Source organism: Balaenoptera musculus, chromosome X, assembly GCF_009873245.2.
Source record: "Balaenoptera musculus isolate JJ_BM4_2016_0621 chromosome X, mBalMus1.pri.v3, whole genome shotgun sequence".
Lineage (NCBI taxonomy): Eukaryota > Metazoa > Chordata > Mammalia > Artiodactyla > Balaenopteridae > Balaenoptera > Balaenoptera musculus.
Window position 1 is genome coordinate 31,903,229 of NC_045806.1, and position 22,026 is coordinate 31,925,254.

Consider the following 22,026-nt stretch of genomic DNA (forward strand, 5'->3'; position numbering starts at 1 on the left):
TGTTCATATTTTCTATTTCTTCCCGGTTCAGTCTTAGAAGGTTATACCTTTCTATGAATTTGTCCATTTCTTTCAGGTTGTCCATTTTATTGGCATAGAGTTGCTTTAAGCTCTTAGAGGAAAAGATAGGAAGAACACTCTCTGACATAAATCATGGCAAGATTTTTTTGATCCACCTCCTAGAGTAATGGAAATAAAAACAAAAATAAACAAATGGGACCGAATGAAACTTAAAAGCTTTTGCAAAAGAAAGGAAACTACAAACAAGACAAAAAGACAACCCTTAGAATGGGAGAAAATATTTGCAAACGAATCAACGGACAAAGGATTAATCTCCAAAATATATAAACAGTTCATGCAGCTCAATATCAAAAAAACAAACAACCCAATCCGAAAATGGGCAGAAGACCTAAGTAGACATTTCTCCAAAGAAGACATACAGATTGCCAACAAACACATGAAAAGGTGCTCAGCATCACTAATTATTAGAGAAATGCAAATCAAACCTACAATGAGGTATCACCTCACACCTGTTAGAATGCGCGTCATCAGAAACTGTACAAACAACAAATGCTGAAAAGGGTGTGGAGAAAAGGGAACCCTCTTGCACTGTTGGTGGGAATGTAAATTGATACAGCCACTATGGAGAACAGTATGGAGGTTCCTTAAAGAACTAAAAATAGAATTACCATATGACCCAGCAATCCCACTACTGAGCATATACCCAGAGAAAACCATAATTCAAAAAGACACATGCACCCCAATGTTCATTGCAGCACTATTTACAGTAGCCAGGTCATGGAAGCAACCTAAATGCCCATTGACAGACAAATGAATAAAGAAGATGTGGTCCATATATACAATGGAATATTACTCAACCCTAAAAAGGAATGAAGTTGGGTCATTTGTAGAGACATGGATGGATCTAGAGACTGTCATACAGAGTGAAGTAAGTCAGAAAGAAAAAAAAAATATCATCGTATATTAACGCATATATGTGGAACCTAGAAAAATGGTACAGATGAAGCGGGTTGCAGGGCAGAAATAGAGACACCAAGGGGGCAAGTGGTGGTGGTGGTGGTGTGATGAACTGGGAGATTGGGATTGACATGTATACACTAATATGTATAAAATGGATAACTAATAAGAACCTGCTGTATAAAAAAATAAATAAAATTCTAAAATTCAATAAATAAATAAATAAATTCTGTCCCAAGTGATGGGATAAAATACCTAGGACTCGAAATTAAAGATGATACCAACAGATGGCAAAATATGGACTCGAAAGCACACACAGTTCTTATAAACACTCTTATGTGCTAAGTTAAAAAAAAAATTGTCCTGTCAAGTGATGTATACTAATTCCTCTCCTATCTGTGTCAACATGTGGCATTTTCTCCTGTTCATCATATGCTGAAGGGCAGCAGAGAAAGGCGGGGGAGAAACTGGGAGATGGGATTGACATATACACACTACTATATATAAAATAGATAACTAATAAGAACCTACTGTATAGCACAGGGAACTCTACTCAATACTCTGTAATGGCCTATATGGAAAAATGGTACATTGTCATACATATTCCATTGTATATGTGTACCACATCTTTATCCACTCCTGTGTCGATGGACATTTAGGTTGCTTCCATCTCTTGGCTATTGTAAATAACGCTGCAATGAACATTGAGGTGCATGTTTCTTTTTGAATTATGGATTTCTCTGGAAATTTGCCCAGGAGTGGGATTGCTGGATCATATAGTAGTTCTATATTCAGTTTTCTGTTCTCCATAATGGTTGTACCAGTTTACATTCCCACCAACAGTGTAGGAGGTTTCCCTTTTCTCCACACCTTCTCCAGCATCTATCACTTGTAGATTTTTTGACGATGGCCATTCTGACCAGTTTCAAAGTGGCAGCTTACATATCTAATTTGGACCGCAGATGGGTTTGCTAGTCCTACACAAATGTTTTTAAAGAAAATTAATTATCTGTTAACATTTAAAAATCACTAACTTTTTATGTGAATAAAGGTCTTGGCAGAGGAGATGTCGTAAGCCTCGTTGAGAGTCTAGCAGGAGGTGCATGGGAGCTCGAAGCAGGCAGCCTAGGTGAGGACTCACCAGGAAGTTCCTGAGTGGAGGCTGCAGCCACTCTAGGGGAGCTATCGGAGGCTGGTGCGTGCGTGGAAGGTGCAGCCATTCTGTAGGCTGATGGATTAGAAGGTAAATGGGAAGAGGGAGAAACCAGCCTAGAGGAAGATTTGGCAGGAGTTTCATGAGTGATGGAAATATCCGTCCTGTGTTAGGACCTAGAAAGCTATGCATGAGTGGAGGGAGCATCTAGCCTCCAGGAGGACTTCTAGGCTATGAGTGAGTAGAGGGAAAGCAGCCTGGTGAAGTATGCAACAGTAAGTGTAGTAGCGGGCGATGTAGCCAACCTAGGAGATGACCCTCCAAGACGTTCTTGAGTGAAGGGTGTAGATACCCTTGGCTAAGGCCTGAGAGGAAGTGCAAGGGAGGAAGGAGTATTGCAATGGGGAAGACTTGGTAGGACCTAAGCAGTGGATGGAACATCAACCCAAGGGAAAGACACAGAAGGGAGGTGCATGGAAAGGTGGAGCATCTAGTCTATGGGAGGAGTGGATGGGAGGTGCATGGGTGAAATAGCCATTCTAGGGGAGGATCATGTAAGACTGTGTAAGTGAAGGATTCAGCCAGCCTGGGGGAACAGTCAGCAAGAGGTGTAAGGGTGGAGAGTACAGAGGAGCTGGCGGGGGGGTCCTGATAGGAAATGTGTGGCTGGTAGGAGCGTGCAGCCCAGGGGCTTACTCAGCAGGAGGTTCATGGGTAGCAGGCTGTGATAACTTACTTAATAACTATTTTTGGTATTCTCTGATTGATGACTTGACATCTTGGAATCATTGGGCTGTGCCAGTGGCCCAAGGTTGTTTACATCTCCACCATCCCAGCGTTTTCGTGAGCATGAAGGAATCTTATTACAAACCTTCAACAACAAGCTTCAGCCTGTTTTGCTTCTGGCCCAGTAGCCCAGTAGAGCTACTTCTGACTACTGTAGGGATAAAAGCCCCAGTTCCTCTTTCTATCTCTCTGCTTCTCCCTGCACGTGACCTCATGTGGCCCTGTGTGGCATGTTGGGCCTCCTGTCCACTGAGCAACCCTTTGTAATCAACTCTTCTTTGAAAGGCAGGTGTCTTCATGTCCATACCTTATCAAATGCGATTAAAACAAATCTTGAGTGTATTTTAAAACGGTCGGTGCAGAGAGCAGGGTAGTGGTGACAGGGGTGACATGGCCTCTGGGTTTACTAACTGAATTCATTAGACAGCAGATACTATGTGGGAAGGCACTGGTGGCTGTTGGCCAGCTTGTGCTTCAGTGGCCATTGCATTGTGTTGTGTTTGTCTGGTCTTGCTGTGGTTCTCCAATCTATGTTGTAGCAGAGCCCAAAAAGCTGAGTCCTCCCCGAGCAGCTGTCTAGCTCAGAGTGCTGTGGTCTGGGCAGAGTGGTCTCCAGTTGGTTCCTTAAGTCTTTTTAAAAAATTTTTATTTATTTATTTTTTTATTGGAGTATAGTTGATTTACAGTGTTGTGTTAATTTCCGCTGTACAGCAAAGTGATTCAGTTATATACGTATAAGCATTCTTTTTTTATATATTCTTTTCCATTATGGTTTATCCCAGGATATTGAATATAGTTCCCTGTGCTGTACAGTAGGACCTTGTTGTTTATCCATTCTATATATAATAGTTTGCATCTGTTAATCCCAGCCTCCCAATCCATCCGTCCCCCTCCCCCCTCCCCCTTGGCAACCACAAATCTGTTCTCTATGTCTATGAGTCAGTTTCTGTTTCATAGATAAGTTCATTTGTGTTATACTTTAGATTCACATATAAGTGATATCATGTGGTATTTGTCTTCCTCTTTCTGACTTACATCATTTAGTATGATAATCTCTAGTTGCGTCCATGTTGCTGCAAATGGCATTATTTCATTCTTTTTTATGGCTGAGTAGTATTCCATTGTATATATGTACCACATCTTCTTTATCCATTCCTCTGTCAATGGACATTTAGGTTGTTTCCATGTTTTGGCAATTGTGAGTAGTGCTGCTGTGAACATAGGGGATGCATGTACCTTTTTGAATTAGAGTTTTGTACGAATACATGCCCAGGAGTGGGATTGCTGGATCATATGGCTGCTCTATTTTTAGTGTTTTGAGGAAGCTCCATTCTGTTTTCTCTAGTGGCTGCACCAACTTACATTCCCACCAACAGTGTAGGAGGGTTCCCTTAAGTCTTTATGATGCAGCTAATCTGGGCGTGGTCCCTAGGAGAGTCTAGGGTAATTAGCTATTGTACTATGTGGAAGTCCTCCCAAAGGAATAAGAGGTGGTTACCGCTCTCCTGGTACAAGTGAGTCTAATCCACCAAACCTTCACTAGTGCAGAAGGCCGTAGAGGCTACTCAACTAAAACCAACTCCCTTCCTCATACGTGTGAGCCCCACGGGCCTGTCTCTGTGGATAGCAGGGAACTGCCTAACTAGATATCCTTATACTGAAAGGACCTGGTGACCAGTGATGCGGTCCGCTCTTTCCCCTGAGACCATGGCTCCCTGCAAACATTGCCGTGTCGGTCCCAAACTCCTCTGCTATTGTCTGCCTTGCTGTTACTGTACTTTGTCCCCGGACCCTGTGGATTCTAAGAGTTTGTATCCTTAGAGGCCTTTGGCACAATAGTGAATGAAAAAACACAGAAGCATATGGAACATCTTGTCCTGGCACCTCCAGAAACTCCTGCTGATGTGCTCGATTTGATTAATACTTGTGAAATACCACGAGAACACTCTGGAGTGCTCTCAGCGCCGCAGCGTATCAGCACTCCAAGAACTGATTTTAGAAACAAAGCATAGGAACAGATCAGGCAGTGCCACAGTTGCCCTCTTGCAGGCGGACCCCAACACTGTGGAGGTCAACTGGGATGCCTTAGAACGGGAGGCCGACACCAAACCACTGCTGCAGGTATTTCTGGTAAACACCCAACTGGTAAAAACTGTTGGGAGTGAACAAGAAATTGAGATGGACAGTTGAAGTTTCATAAGGCTAGAAATACAAACCATCTTAAGGGCCTTTGTACAGAGCGTTCAGGAAAAGGGCACATAGTGGTTTGTAAGGGTCTTTACTCTAGGCTTCACACTCGGGCTCATGGTCTTAGAAATGAGGCAGTCAGTGGGAATAGCCTGATTACAGTGGATTTTTATGGCCTGGGAATGGGCTTATCCTAGCATAGCCACAGTCACTGCTAAGGCCAGTGATAAATGGCAAATAGTACAGGAGGCCAAAACATTATTACACAAAATTGGCATGGTTGGGCCAGCTTATTATTTTGTAGAAAACCCTGACCCTGCAGATCATAAAGCCATTTTGAACCCAGAGTCTGCCCTCCTTGACCCACAGTCCAAGGAACTTTTCCAAGGCCCCTCCCCTCCCTCCCACCAAATTATAAACCTGCCTTTGTTTCTCTTATGGCTCAGCCCACACAGTCCAGGAGACGCTAGAGGGAATAGCTATCCCAGTTGACTTGAGAACAACTCACCCAACAATTAACAGGTTTTAGTTTATCAGAGCCAGCACTGGCTTGACCCTCTAGGTGTTTTCTCCCTCTGGGGGGGCGACCTCTACTTCCTGACTGTCTCCCTCAGGGACCCCCAGATAAATCTCTCCTTGGGGATCAGTGGGTAATGGTAGTTCACCAAGACCTCATAGCTGGGCAGCCATTTCAAAAACTCAAACTCTGGAAAGGAGGCATTTCTCTTCTTTTTTTAAAATTTATTTTGTTGAAGTATAGTTGATTTCCAGTATTGTATTACTTTCTGCTATACAGCAAAGTGATTCAGTTATACATATGTTTACATTCTTTTTCATATTCTTTTCCATTATGGTTTTTTAATTGAAGTATAGTTGATCTGCAATGTTGTGTCAATTTCTGCTGTACAGCAAAGTGACTCAGTTATACACATATAGACATTCTTACTTTCATATTCTTTTCCATTGTGGTTTATCACAGGATATTGAATATAGTTCCCTGTGCTACACAGTAGGACCTTGTTTATCCATTCTATATATAACGGTTTGCATCTGCTAATCCCAAATTCCCACTTCATCCCTCTCCCACACCTCTTCCCCCCTTGGCAACCACAAGTGTGTTCTCTGTTTGTCTGGTTTTGTTTCATAGATAGGTTCATTTGTGTTATATTTCAGATTCCACATATAAGTGATATCGTATGGTATTTGTCTCTGTTTCTGACTTACTTCACTTAGTGTGATAATCGCAAGGTCCATCCATGTTGCTGCAAATGGCATTCTTTCGTTCTTTTTTATGGCTGAGTAATATTCCATTGTATATATGTACCACATCTGCTTTATCCATTCATATGTTAATGGACACTTAGATTGCTTCCATATCTTGGCAATTGTAAATAATGCTGCTGTGAACATTGGGGTGCATGGATCTTTTTGAATAAATGTTTTGGTTTTTTCAGATATATACCCAGGAGTGGAATTGCTGGGTTGGCATTATTTGTCTTTTTTATGGCTGGGTAATATTCCATTGTATATATGTACCACATCTTCTTTACCCATTCCTCTGTTGTTGGACATTTAGGTTGCTTCCATGTCTTGGCTATTGTGAATAGCGCTGCTGTGAACATAGGGGTGCATGTGTCTTTTCGAATTATAGTTTTGTCTGGTTATATGCCCAGGAGTGGGATGGCTGGATCATTTGGCAACTCTATTTTTAGTTTCTTGAGGAACCTCCCTACTGTTTTCCACAGTGGCTACACCAATGTACATGCCCACCAACAGTGTAGGTGGGTTCCCTTTTCTAAGAAAGGAGGCATCTCTTAATTTAGGACCTTTTCCTAATCCACAGTCAGCTTCTGCTGAGACACCTTGAGGCTCTCAACTATCATCCCGACAAACCTATCTGTTGGCAACTTGGAGACAGGGGCATCTCTCATGAAAAAAATTGGGGCTAATCCATCTATGAAATCCAACGATTAAAAAACCTGCTAGATATCTTTGGAACTCATACAGGAGGGAGTTCCCTTTGTTGGATAGGGGAAGTCCCAAGCAGCCAGAGGGAGGCACTGTCAGTTCCTAGTTCTAGGGGCCCTAATGCCCCATGCCCTGCCCTGCCCTTTGACAGTAGCAGTCACCTAACCACCTCCCCTAGGATGATGGCAACTCCCTGGAGCTTGTCCCACTGCCTGGGATAATCACACATAAACTACTCTCATGGTCCATTGGATCCCACAAAGTAACCAACTTTTCCTGGCCCTTTTAGATACTGGGGCACAGGTCACAGTTATTCTGGGTAACTCCTCCCTTTTCAAAAAGTGTGGTAGCTCAGTTAAAATCCAGGGCGTATTATGTCGCCCCATTCAGGGCATATAGGTCCTGCTCGATGTTATGATCGGATCTATCAAATTAACTAAATTCCCAGGGCTAGTTGCCCCTCTGTCTCTGGTCCATCTAGTCATAGGCATGGACACCATTTTGGGAAATCTCTTAAAGTGGGACAAGCCAAAATCGGTAGCACTTGCTGTGGGACTTGCTTGGTGGGAACCTGTGGACTTTCCACCTCCCATTAAGATTGTCAGTATGTCTCAGGATAAGTTACAACAAGGTCCGGCTGGACAGAGGCCCATTACTTCAGATCTTTTTAAAGCTGACGTCGTGGTTCCTACCATCTGTCCTGTTAATAGCCCTGTCTGGCCATAGCTAAAGGCAGACAAATTAGGGTGTAGATTACACCTAACTCTAGATGATCTCCATCTCAGTGCAGTCGTTCTGTCCATAAAGGCACCCCCTTTTTTTTTTTTTTTTTTTTTTTTTTTTACCATTATTGAGGTTATTAATGACATGCAGAGTGCACCTGGTCATTTCTTTGTAGGGCATAGAGGAAGCCCAGTGTATCACTGGAGTGGAGCAACTGGGTGGGCAATGTGAAGGGGGCAAAGAAGAACCCTTCACCATCAGTGTAGTGGAGTTATGACACAGTGTGCACAGGGCCAGGAGGACGACTGGCTGTCCATCAATACATTGGTTTATCCTGGCAGTGAATATGAATGAGGATACCTGCACTATGGGTGCAGTGGAGTAAGAAAGAAGGGAATACATATGAACATTACAAAGAGGAGGAGTCATGTGCTATCAGTGCCCTGGGGCATCTTGGTAGAAGATGTGATTGGGAAAAAACGGATCTTGCACAATCAGTGCACTGGTGTAGTTAGAGTATGTGAACAGAGCAAAGAAAGGAGCTCTGTCCAATGTGCACAGTGTTGTAAGGGAGAGGGGATGTGAACAAGGCAGAGGGGAGGAGCCCTGTCCCAGGAGTAGAAGGCCAGAAATGGACAAACGATGTGGACGGGGAAAGAGAAGGCCCATCCTTTCAGTCCAGGGGAGTAACTAGGAAGGCTACTTGACCAGGCTAACAAGGAGGACCCGTGCACCATCAGTGCATTAGTGGCAGATTGTGAACAAGGCAGAGACAAATTGAACAGTCCATATGAGCAAGGCAGTGAAAACGAGCCCCCCCCACCCCCATCACTGCAGTGATGTACTTGGCCAGGGGATGTAAAAAGGGGAAAGGAAAAGGGGCTTCCATCATCAGTTCATTAGAGCAGCTGGACGGAGGATATGAATGTGGCAAATAGTAGGAGTACTGTCCCATAAATGCAGTGGGTCTCTAGACAAGGCATGTAAGTGAGTGGGGTAAAGAGGGGAAGCCCTAAACCAGATGCAGTGATGTAACCGGACAGATGATGTGAAGCTGTAAAGAGGTGCTTCCCTGAACCTTTAGAGAACTAGTGCAGCTGGGCAGGAGGAGAAGTGACCAGGCCAGTCAGTAGGACCCCTGCACCATCCCCAGTCAATCAGTGCAGTGGTGTAGCTTGAGGAGCTTTCTGAAAGGTGCAGAGATGAGAAGCCCCAAACATTGTGGGTACGGCAAGGGGGACACCCACGCCGTCAGTTCCCGGATGGAAGAGGTGTACGGGAAGTGAGACACATGCTCATACCATCAATGTGGTGGTGACTCTGAACAGGGAACAGGATCATGGCAAAGAAAAGGAGCCCAGCATCATCAGTGTGGGTATAAATGACAAGGGGTGTGAAGGGCACAAGGAGAATTAACCTCCCTCTGTCATCGGTACAAAATACAGTGCAGGGCATGCTAACGGGGCCACTAGGGGGAGCTCTGGATCGCTGCGTTAGTGCAGTGTTGTAAATGGACAGGGTATGTGATTGGGGCCAAGTGAATAGGGCCTGCAGCACCAGAGAGTGTTGCAAGTGTACAGGCGATGTGAACTCGGCAAAGGGAAGGACCCAGCACCATCTCTCACTAGAGGAGAGGGGGAACAGGGCCCAGGGCACAGAGATGTGATCAGGACATAGAGGAAGAGCCCTGAGCAGTAACCAGTGGTGTGACTTGGCCAAGAATATTAACGGGGCAGTAGAGCAACCCCCCACCATGAGTGTAGAAGGATAGTTGGACCGGGGATGTGAGCAGGGGATGTGATGCATTCTGGCAGCATCAGTGTACTGATGTCACTGAGCAGGGTATTCACATGGGGCAAAGAGATGGAGCCCTGCCTCAGCCATATGCTGGTGTCACTGGCATAACTGGCCAGGGTATTGTGTGCAAAGAAGAGTAGCCCAGCGCCATAACTATAATAGCATCAGTGGCCAGAGGATGTGAACACAACAAAAGAGGATGAGGTACCACCCATGAGTACCATGATGTACGTGGGCAGGGACGTGAACAAGGCAAATAGAAAGAGCCCCGCACGCTCGGTGCAGTGGGACAACTGGACTAGAGAAGCGAACGGGGAAAGAGGGTGATCCCTGGTCTGTCCGTGCACAGATGGGACTGACGTGGGAGGTGAGAAGGGCAAAGAGGGGGAGTTCCTCCCTTCCTCCAAGGGGACGTGAACAGACGAAACGGGAGAATCCTCGCACCCTTCGTACCGAGGGGGAAGGTGAGGGGCTCCGCGAGCTCAGGGCAAACCATGAGTCCAGTGATGTACCGTGGCGGGGTTATGTGAACGGGGCCACGAGGAGGAGCCCCGCCGCAGCAGCGCGGTGGTTTCCCTGCACAGGACGTGAGCGGGACATAACCAGTGTGCGCGCAGCAGCCTGCAGCGTGGTTCCTGGGCTGCTGATGTGAACAGGGCAGAGGAAGGCATGGTCGGTGCAGCGGGGGAAGCGCAAAGCGGATGCTGGCGAGCAGAGGGCCGTCCTCCTCGCAGCGTCGTCACCTTGGAGCGCACAGATGGGGCGTGTGAAAGGGGAAAGAGGAGAGTCGCCGCGCTCCGTAACTGGCCGGGGTGTGAACAGGTTAGAGGAGAATCTACGCAAAGGGAAAGGCGAGTTGCCAGGAGGGGCGGCCGCTCGTCCTCGGTGCGGCTGTGGGAGCGAACAGGGAGCGCGAGCAGAGCAAAGGGGACGAGCCTCCCCCGGTCGCTGTGCTTGGCCGGAGGGGAGACCAGGCCGAGGATGAGCACGTCCAGACTCGCCGCAGGGACGGGTCCAGACCCGGTGCGAGCAGGTCACAGAGGATGAGGGCGACCCCTCAGGGCCGTGGTGGACCTGTCCCGGGGGGTGGAACCTGCACAGCCCCTGAAGGTGTGAATGAGGCGAACAGGAGGAGCGGGGGCCACCAGGGCCATGTGTAACTTGGGAGGGGACGCGACAGTGCAAAGAGGAGGAGCCCTGAAGCATCGCTGCTGGCGTCTAACAAGGGGCACTTCTGAGGCAAACAGGAGCCCCTCGACATTAGTACAACGGAGAGACTGGGCTGGATATGGAAACAGGCAGCCAGGAGGAGCCCCGCCCCGTGCACTCGGTGGGGTCCCTGGGAGGCGCCTACCTGCCCGCTCTGACTGGCCCGGCCCCTGCCCCTGGACCCCCCGGGGGAAGCCGGGGTGACACTGAGGCAGGCAGTGCAGCCCCTCCCGAGTCAGCAAGGGCTGGAGCGCTGCTCTGCAGGGCCCCCGGGGAACTGCACGTGTGCCTTCGAGATGGTGTGATTTACAGTCACCGTGTCATAAAGCATTTCATCCGCAATGGACGATCTGCTTCCCAGCGTGTGATGGCACCTGACAGACGCCACTGAGATAGTTCCTGGAAAACCAGTTCTCCTGCCGTCCTGCTCAGAGCCTGTCATGTATCTTGTAATATATATCACTGAACACTCTGAAAGCAGAGGCCTGAAATCTTCAGACATTGTAATTGTCCAAGATACATACCCTGATATAAATATGCACAGTGGTTACACTCTAGAACATTAGGTAACTAATGTGGGAACCAAGTCGATGACCCAAATCCAGCCCAGGCCATAGTGACAAAACATCGTCCTGGACTCTCTGGCAGCCCTGACAAATTGAGTTTCAGCAGAAAAGAGAATGGATCACGCAGCAACCCCTGCTACAGTCGGCACCTTATTGACATTTCTGCAGCTGTGGCCAGGAAATCAACGGGCTGTGAACACTGAATTATCCTCTTACACCTGGAAGCGATCCCTGCAGGCTGAGCTGCAGGACATTAGCAGAATGACATGCAGAAGTGTTCACCATTCCTGGCTGCTTCTCCTTCTGCTCTGGGAATGGAGGGGCTGCCTTGAGGTCAAGGTTGTGGACCTGACATTGGGAAGAAGCACGGTGTTCACCATGGAGCCCTCTCTTGGGCCAGCTGTCTCTCTCACCACACGGCTGTGCTACGTTAAATGTGCCAAAGTTAAAATAATTTGAAAAAAGACAAGCCAAATCAATTGCGGCAACTGGAAACTCTAAACTTTTAAACATATTTACCTGGGGGGTGGTGCTCAAGGAGGAAAGGAGAGTAAGTTTGGGGGATGGAGTGGGTTAACCTTAAGGAGTGTCACCCTTTATAATTGTAACAGGCAGTGTGACTGCATGTGTGTAATGACAGAGTCAGATCCATTGAATAATGCACAGCCTCAGGGCTATCTTTGGCCCTGCTTAATCCCTATGGGTACTATTCTTATGCTCTGGATTGAAAGCTTCATTATTCCTTTTATTACTTATTAAAACTGCACATACCACCCAAATGGAGATTGTTAAATGCAGGTGTGAGGGTGCATGGGAGGGAGGATATTCCAGCTTTCTTATGTCCTATTTCATTCCTTTGAAAAGCATCATGTCTTTGTGTTGTTGTGTATAACCTGTTAATTAATACATCATTTTTGAGAGTTGCAAGGTAGTTTGCTCTATCATCCAGCCATCAACAGTAAAAGAAAACTGCCTTAGGGTCCAATTTCCTACCACTCTCTCTCCTGGATTAAATGACGTAAAGGATTGATTATATTGTAATGTATGTCTATGAAGGGAGTTCCTTTTATTCGTATTAAAATGAACTAAATCTTTTAGAACCTAACTGAAGAGTTGTCTGGTTTCTTCTTTCTACTATAATGTGATTAGAAGAGTATTTCTTGAAAGTTCGAATTTAGCACAGAATTGATTTCATTTTTTTATCCCAATGATCAGAGTATCAGTGTATGCTTCCTGACCAATTTGTCAATGGCTACCATGGGGGAAATTTTAGGTGACTCCAATGACTCTTCCAAACGCGTGGGAGTTGAACTAGGATACAGCCAAGTGGTGAAGCATCTGGGAAATGGTTAACACAGGTGACCATTCTGTCTGAGAGAAAAGACAAAAACATTGCTACTAGCATTAAACATAGGGGTTATTGGTTTTTTGAAACCCTACCTTTTCACTGTTCTTAAATGTCCAACTTAATGTGTCATTTTTAGAAGAAGAAAATTTTTCATAAAACTCACTTTGGATCCATGGAATTGAGAAAGAAGGGTAGTAGTTAATACTGATAAGAAATTATCAGTATACACTAGTTACTAGTGATACGAAATTATCCAAGGTGTGTAGATTTGCCAGGAGAAATGTGGGAATCTTCCAGTAGTAATTGAATAATCCTTCTGGAGACAGAGAAGGAAGTGTTTTGGATAGCATTCGATTCCATTGTGCTTCTCAAGCAGTTAAGTTGCACTAAGGATTCCTTCTGTGGCTCCTGTCTACCATTGGCATCTCTCCAAAATTTGTTTGTAGCTCAGAGAGGGAAATGTGGGCCACAACTTGGGAAAAGTGATCCAAGAAAAATGATCCAGCTTTTATCCTTTTGATTATTGTGGTTATTGTTATGACATGTATAATATCAAGGGAATCAAATTTTAAATTGATTTCCTTGATACATTGTACGTATTTTGCCTTGATTAAGAAATCCTTCCCTAACTTAAAGTCTCAAATACAAATCCAGTGCTGTACTTCTTTAGAACTTTTTTAATATTCATGTTTTAATCTGCCTGTAACTGCTTTATGGGTAAGGTGTAGTGATTCTAATTTAATTTTATTACTTCATTTGGGTAATTAATTTCATACAGATAAATAAGTAACCCATGTTCCACTGATTAATTATTCTATCTCTGTCACATGTACAGATCCTGTTTATTTCTGTGTATCTTTCTGTACTCTGTATTCTTTGTTGTCTGATTTTCTATCCTTTTGCCAAAACGTTACTTTCTTAAGCACAATGAATTTTTGTGATATGTTGTAATAATTGAAAGCACGAGTCTCTGTCATTGTTTTTTCCGTAAAGTTGTCTTCATTATCATTAGTCTCTTGCTTTTTCAAATAAGTTTAAAATGATATTCGTTAAGTTTCATGGAAAAAAGAAACCAATGGGATTTTTACTGGAAGTGTCTTAAAATTATAGATTAATTGAAGGATAGCTGATATCACATATCACAATATGGTGTCTTTTCTAGAATATGATATATAATTCAAGTTATTAAACTCTTCTTAGAACCTTAAAAATATTTGGTAATTTTATCCATTCAGTTCTTATGCACTATTTGTTAAAGTTATTTATACTTTGTATATTTTTCTGATGTTAGGAGTTGAATCTTTGCTTCAGCCTTATCAGTAATAAAACAATTACTTTGATTTTTTTTCTCCTTTAGTTTCCTTTGCCTGTCACTAAATTAGTTTCTAACTTGGGTGAAAGGAATAAGTGTGCTATTCATCGGCAACCTAATACCCCAACATCTTGGCCACATTGGCTGGAAATCTTGAACTGATATTTTGGGGAAGAAAAGATCCATGCTTCTGACACAGCCTGGGCAGGGGGCATCAGGTTTCAAGGCTTTCATAAGTCATGTGATTTTTCACCTTGGTGGGTTGTTTTTTTTTTTTATTTTTTTGGAGTATAGTTGATTTACAGTGTTTGTTAGTTTCTGCTGTACTGCAAAGTGAATCAGTTATACATATATGTACATATATCTGCTCTTTTTTTTTTTTAGATCTTTGTGGGTTTTTGAGTGGCTCAGGTGGGACAAGCTTCAGTAAGCATAGACAACAGAGCTTCATGTTGACCTCACCCTGGCCCACATCAGCTTAGGTTTGAGCCAAGCAGTCTGTGCTAACACAAGGATTAAATGACCGAAGAAGAAAACCATTTAATCCTAGTTAATGCCTCTATCAAAACAAGCTGAGCTTTCTAAATATTTGGACTTTCCAAGTATTTGTGCATAGGGCAAAAGGAATAAAAGAGAGATTGAGAGTGAGAACTTTAGTTATTTTCCCAGCCAGATATACATGCTGAAATTTTTAAACTTCCAATAGCAGAATGAATCGTGAGGGATACAGGCCAACAGTGTGTGTGTTTCGTGCCAGGCATAGGTAAGTTATGTTGGTTCAGAAGCCCAGTGTTTTTGGTCCCTCTTAATGTAATGTTGGACTTTATTCAGGGCTCATTGTTTATTGCAGCAGAATGAAATGAAGTTTGGAAAATGTTATAGAGCAAGATCATGACTTAGGTTTGTCTAATTGGACCCTCTCTTGGTATATTGAATCTTTAGTGAATCATCAAGGATGTGGATTGTTCGTTACAATTATTCATGTAATGTACTGTTCCTGTTTCTATTCTGTTCTATCCTATTCTATTCTTTTCTATTCCATTCCATTCTATTCCATTTCATTCCATTCCATTTTAAAATTCTGGTCAGGACTCACAAATTGACTTCCTATCTCATTATAAGCCCTTACCTGAAGTGTGAAAAATACTGGACTAGACTACTAGCGATACAGGATTTCTGATGCAGGTTTTCCAGCTAATTCCTCAGGAGTTACCTAGATTTTTGTTTCTTTTCCAATACTGGTGCTGTCAATTCTGTGAGCTCTACATAGGATTCCACTAAATTACCTTTCGATCTCAGCCTAACTCAGTTTCTGCTTATGACTCAGAACTCAAGATGGTTCATAACTTTAAATAGAATAATGCTTATGACAATGGAAATGCAGTTGGCACTTGGATGACTATTTCTCCTAAAACAAATGTGTAATAAGGACATAAGTTTAAATTTGCTAGCATGCAACTTTGAGAGAGGGGCAAGTGATGGGATGTGGCAGTGTGATTCAAGCTGTGAAATTCAAGAAGTGAAAGACACATTTGTTAATTTATGAAGTTATTACTACAATGATAATAAAGCAAAATTCTTATGAAAAAATCTTCAGAGAATCAATTACAGAGAAAAATCATTTAAATAACAGGCTTATTGTTCTGCCTTAAATATGAATATCTATAAACCTTTATCTAATGTTTCTTAAATGCCTACTGTATCATCAATTATATATATACGTTATATACCTAACATCATATATATGTATATATACATACACATATATTGATTGCTTAATGATAGTAATTACATGATGGCTTTGATTCATTTAGTATCACTTAGTAACCACACGTACCCACAAATATTATAAGAAATCCTAACAACAAACTGGATATTCTCCTCTGCATTCATACTCGATGCAACAGTGCATCAGAGATGTTATAATCTCATAGCTAGTATGTGTCAGACCCAGGGTTTGCTTTGAGGTCTATTTAATTCTAAAGCCTGAAACCTTTCTATCAATTCACGGTGTTTCTTTAGCAACAGGAATAGGAAATTGAAGATCAAAAGAAAAAGTTGACTATTGTCAACTACTTCCAAAATTCTCTTTGCATTTAAATATTCTTTTTCACAATAAGTAATACAAAACTGTATGTCAACTCTCTCCATCTATCTCTAACTTCAGCTCCCTCTCCTTCAAAGGAAAATTTGCATTGCCTGTCTAGTTCAAAATCCCGTCTAGCTCCAATTTTATTCATAGGCAGATTTACATTAAGAACTAAATCTCTGAGAGTTTCTGACAAGTCCACTGCTGTTTCTTTGTAGAAGTAGCTGTTTCGTAATAAGTAAAAATGTGATGCTGAATAAATGTAGCAGAAACTCTGTTAATATGGCCTCTAGTGAATATATAATAAGAAATGAATGTGAAAGAAAAACGTATCTGGGATGGACTGTTATAAGCAGATTTACCATTAAACTAATGAAGCTAAATCTTCAGGGCCCTTAACTTGAGCAGGCTGCTTCCGAGGCTCTGACTGGTTATGATAATGTTATATGCTTTTTCCTAAAGAGTCCCCCATGCCAGATTATATTAGCTTCATGTTCCAGAACATGTAGATTCTCTCCTAGGAAATTTGGACAAGATATGGGTATCCCTGGCTCAAATATAAGATCAAGATAAAAAAAAGGAAAAAGAATAGAAAGGGAATTAATATAGAAAAATAAGAAAAGCAATAAAGGGCAAAATGACAGAGTTGTTAAGAAAAGGAAGGTTTGCAGGTCATTGAGAAATTTCTTGGTACTATTAAGTGAAGCCCAAGGAACATGGGATTAGAGATATTTGTCTTCTCTTTTCACCTGGGAATATTCTCTGCCAATAAAACTCCCACATCAATCCCCAACACAACAGGCTTCAAATATACTTAGTTCCAGTTTATAATTAGAAAGAGTGTGCAAAACCCTTAAGCAGTAAATAGAAGTACATGAAGCTGTAATTAATAATTTACCTTACCAACAAGAAAGATCATTTCTCAACTGGAAATTTTCATAAGATCCTAGACTCTTAGGTATTTAAAGAATCACCTTTCAAAGCAGGAGAAAGAAAGACTGGATTAGAGAGGCGAGGAGTTCATAAATTAGGAATAGATTCATCCGAATAGAAAAGAAAACTAAAAGAACCTCCGTATCTTTAAGAGATATAAAGGGTTTGGAAGAGTGGGGAGAATTTATGAGGATATCAAAGGGAAGATTAATTTCACTCAAAACTGCAGAAAGTGCTTAGAACATGTGCATATGAATGGAGCAATGAGAGGGACCTTGAGGTATCTCCCTGAAAGGGAGACTGTTTTCTATGTGGGGAAGAAGTGAAAGAGACATATGATGACCAGAAGTGTAGACTAGTAGAAACTGACTACTCACCAAAACTATACCCTCTTCTTAGGCACGCTGCTAAAACTGTATTCCCCAGACTCCTGGAATCTATTTGGAATCATATAACAAGTTCTTGCAAATGAAAAGCAGGTGGCAGTAGTATGCTATTTCTGGATCGAGGCATTTAAAAGTGGGTGTGATTCATGTTCACTCTCCACACTTGCTGCCAAATGGATGGTGTAATGGCAGTCTTGACACCATTTGTTTAGGATGTAGCTACACAGACTTCCATCACCTTTGCAGAAGAACCACATGACCAGGCTTTGTATGAATGAGAATTAAACCATTACTGTGTTAAACCCCTCAGATTTGTTTGTGACAAGAATGAATGTTAACTATCCAGACTTGGCCACTACAAATATAGTGTTGTGCCCATAATACATGAATGCACTGTGTTCTTCCTTGACTGGTTCTTTCTCCCATTTTCACACATTTGTCTTCTGTCAACTTACATATTGTAAGTTCCTTCAGAATAGGAGCTATGTACCATATTTCCTCTCTGGCCCTAGGAAGTTGTATGGAACATGGAAGTATCTAGCAATGTTTGCTCAATGAATGAGTGAACGCATATTTTCCACTTTTTTTTTTTTTTTGCTGATCTTTTTATTTTCCTTTTTTTAATCCATGAAAACAACAGATTTATTGATAGTGGCAGAGTCTGGGAGTTAACTCTAGCTTTTGTCACAGATGACTTCTAAAGTGGTAAAGTACTGTAAGGCATCAGAATGCAGTAATTTGAAAATGTGGAACTAACAGGGAAGACCATGGGCTTAAGTGACCATTTTCCTGACAATTTCTTACTTAATGCATAAGTTGCATTTCATTGAAGACCCTTAACAAGACAACTGAGCCCTCGATACCTCATGAGTGGCAAAAGGTAAAGGTAGTTAGGACATTTAGAACCCAGCACCAATATAGTTGATTTACAATGTTGTGTTAGTTTCAGGTGTACAGCAAAGTGATTCAGTTACACACACACACACACACACACACACACACACACACATATATATTCTTTTCTTTTCTAGATTCTTTTCCACTTTAGGTTACACAAGATATTGAGTATAGTTCCCTGTTCTATAGAGTAGGTCCTTGTTGGTTATCTATTTTATTTATAGTAGTATGTACCCCATAATCCTAATTTATCTCCCCCTTTTCCCCTTTGGTAACCATAAGTTTGTTTTCTATGCCTGTGAGTCTACTTCTGTTTTGTAAATAAGTTCATTTGTATCATTTTTTTAGATTCCAAATATAAGCAATATCATATGATGTCTTCTCTGTCTGACTTCACTTAGTATGATAATCTCTAGGGCCATGCATGTTGCTGCAAATGGCATTATTTCATTCTTTGTTATGGCTGAGTAATATTCCATTGTCTCTATATACCACAGCTTCTTTATCCATTCATCTGTTGATGGACACTTAGGTTGCTTCCATGTTTTGTCTGTTGTAAATAGTGCTGCTACAAACATTGGGGTGCATGCATCTTTTTGAATTAGAGTTTTCTCCAGATATATGCCAAGGATTGAGATTGCTGGATCATATGGTAACTCTATTTTTAGTTTTTTTAAGGAACCTCCGTACTGTTTTCCATAGTGGCTGCACCAATTTACATTCTCACCAACAGTATAGGAGGGTTTCTTCTTCTCCACACCCTCTCCAGCATTTATTATTTGTAGACTTTTTAATGATGGCCATTCTGACAGGTGTGAGGTGATACCTCATTGTAGTTTTGATTTGCATTTCTCTAATAATTAGCTATGTTGGGCATCTTTTCATGTGCCTTTTGGCCATCTGTATGGCCTCTTTGGAGAAATGTCTATTTAGATCTTCTGCCCATTTTTTGATTGGGTTGTATTTTTGTTTTTGTTTTTTTTTATGTATATTAAACTGTATGAGCTGTTTGTATATTTTGGAAATTAAGCCCTGTTGGCAAATAGTTTCTCCCATTTCATAGGTTGTCTTTCAAACTCATTTTCATTAAACAAAAAGCTATGTTTTTCCTCTTGTCATCTTTCTCTAATCTGCACTAAATATCTGGCGTTAAATGGAATGACTAATGTGGAGCTCCTGAAAATGACCACAGTTGATGTTTGGGCTCATTTCAATGACAACAGAGCATACTGAGGATTTTTTTTCTTTTATAAAAGGAAGAACAACAACAATATTCACACTAAGTTTAGAATCATCTACATTTAGTTCTCTCCAGTATAAGTGATTCCTATATTTAAATACCATTAGGGAATTCCCTGGCGGTCCAGTGGTTAGGACTCCGTGCTTTCACTGCCGAGGGCCGGATTCAGTCCCTGGTAGGGGAACTAAGATTCTGCAAGCCATGCAACATGGCCAAAAACAAAACAAAACAAAACAAAACAAAACAAACAAACAAACAAAAACCCCATTAAATATCATGATCCATCATTTAATTTTTTTTTTCACACTAGCAGGAAAAGTTTAGCTTCTCCTTAAAGCTGAAACAAAGAAATAAAAGCATATATATATATATATATATATATATATATATATATGTATATTTGTGGACACACACACATTTTAGTATGTATTTAAGCAGTAGGCTCTATAGACAGCACAGAGGTTGGGGGTAACTGCCACACTGTGTAGCCAGCTAATCAGTGTATTGGAAATTAATTAGTGTTCACCCTCCAAGCTAGGAGGTAAGGTGGAAAAAACAGGAAGCTGTTATGATTAGCCATTCCTGTATAGTTTGGGCAAAACATTCCTGTAACTCTCATATGAGAAAGAAAAAGAATCAGGAAAGAAAAGCATATAAAGAAAGGAATACGGAGGCAATCCAGTGCAATACCCAACGTTTCTTGCTCATTCATTCCAGTCCAATGACTGTTGCTTTCATGCTTGTTCATCCTTTCTCTCCCTGATGAAGGTTGCTTGTCTGGTATTAGTGATGACCATGTAGTAATTCTGACGAATAGTCTCTAGAGCTGTTTCTTTCAGGTTAGGGGTGACAAGAAACAGCAGGGAGATTTATCAAGACGGGAGTAGAGGGAATAAGAAAGATGGATTTGAGCACAAAAGACAGAAAGGGGGAGAGCAATATGGAAAAGGATGCTCACGATGTTAAAGATTGATGGGTGTTACAGATCACTGGATTCTAGCCCTTTGTCTCCATTTGGGGAAACTGAGACACAAAAGTAATAAAGGGATTGCTGAAGGCCACAAGAATTTTGTAGATTTGAGATATATTTCATTACTCTAAGTTACCAATAAAACTGTGGCAGAGAACTGTGGTGGTGATCCCATGGTAGTTTCCACGTAGCCAATGATTCTACCACTAAGGAAGAGTTTCACTCTTCAAAATATTCTTTTCCTGTGTTCACTCAAATGTTCTTACTTTCTCTTTCCAACTCTCAATGATCAATGTTGAGTAATTCTGCTTAATAGAACCATCATTCTAAAGGGCTACTTTTGCTTAAGGCATCAGAATGCTACAAAACTGCCTCATTCCTTAACATTATTTTACTTTTCTATACTTGAGAAAAAGCCATTTGAAACAAATATATAGATAGATAGATAGATATAGATATAGATACATAACTGTGGTGATTTTGGGTTGCTTTTGGCTCTCAAAATCACATTGAAAATGTTGTTCTTCAAATACTGCTGGAAAACCAGATCTGTATGAATTAGTGCCAGGGTACCACCTCTGGCATCTGTACTACCACAATCATTTCTCTACACTGAGGGACAGAAAACTGGACAGGGTTGAAAACTGGGACTCCCAGGCCAACCCCATGGTGCATGGCTTCCTTCTCTATATCTGCCTACTTTGATGGGCACAGTTAAACCTGTTTGTTTCCCCTCTATCGAGATCCAGTCATTCCAGTATCTGGCGTCTGAACACTTTAATCCTTCCTAATGATGACAATCCAACAATTTCTCTATGCCCACTGGTTATGGAATTCTAGTCAAACTCCTCAGTGCTGTTCAGACACTAGTTCTAACAGAGATTTTGATTCTGATACTTGCATTCATTGCCCTTGATACTGGCCTTTGTTGTCTTTTACCTCTTTTGGGTGACAAAATTTTGGGAAAAGGTTACTCTGTTTTCTTTTACCAAGATCCTTTATCACTAATACCTTAAAACTTCTTAAACTATACTGATGGTATAATTTTTCATTTCAACATATGGCCCCACTATTCTCTATCTAATTGGAAAATAGAAAGCTCCCCTAGTTGCACTGTGCTTCCCGATACTAAGTTCTCGAGAGATTTGTTAAACCATTGGGTTTAATTGAAATAGTTGGTTCCTGGTCTAATAATCATGAATTATTTAAAGTGTTCTAAGACCATATATTCACTAGCTGTAAAGGAAAAACAGAGAGGTATACCTGCAATACCAGAATGAAATAGGAGTTTAAATCAAATAGTGCTAAAATAGTCACTAACTTTTCTAATTTCATTCTTTATTTCACTGAGTAATTATTTTAAGAGAATCAACTATTGAAAGTTACTACATTACTAAATCTTAGATTTTTTTCTCTGACAAATGGATCATCTAAAGTGTAAATTTGGTATTGTGTATACAGAATAACACCTACACTATACATTT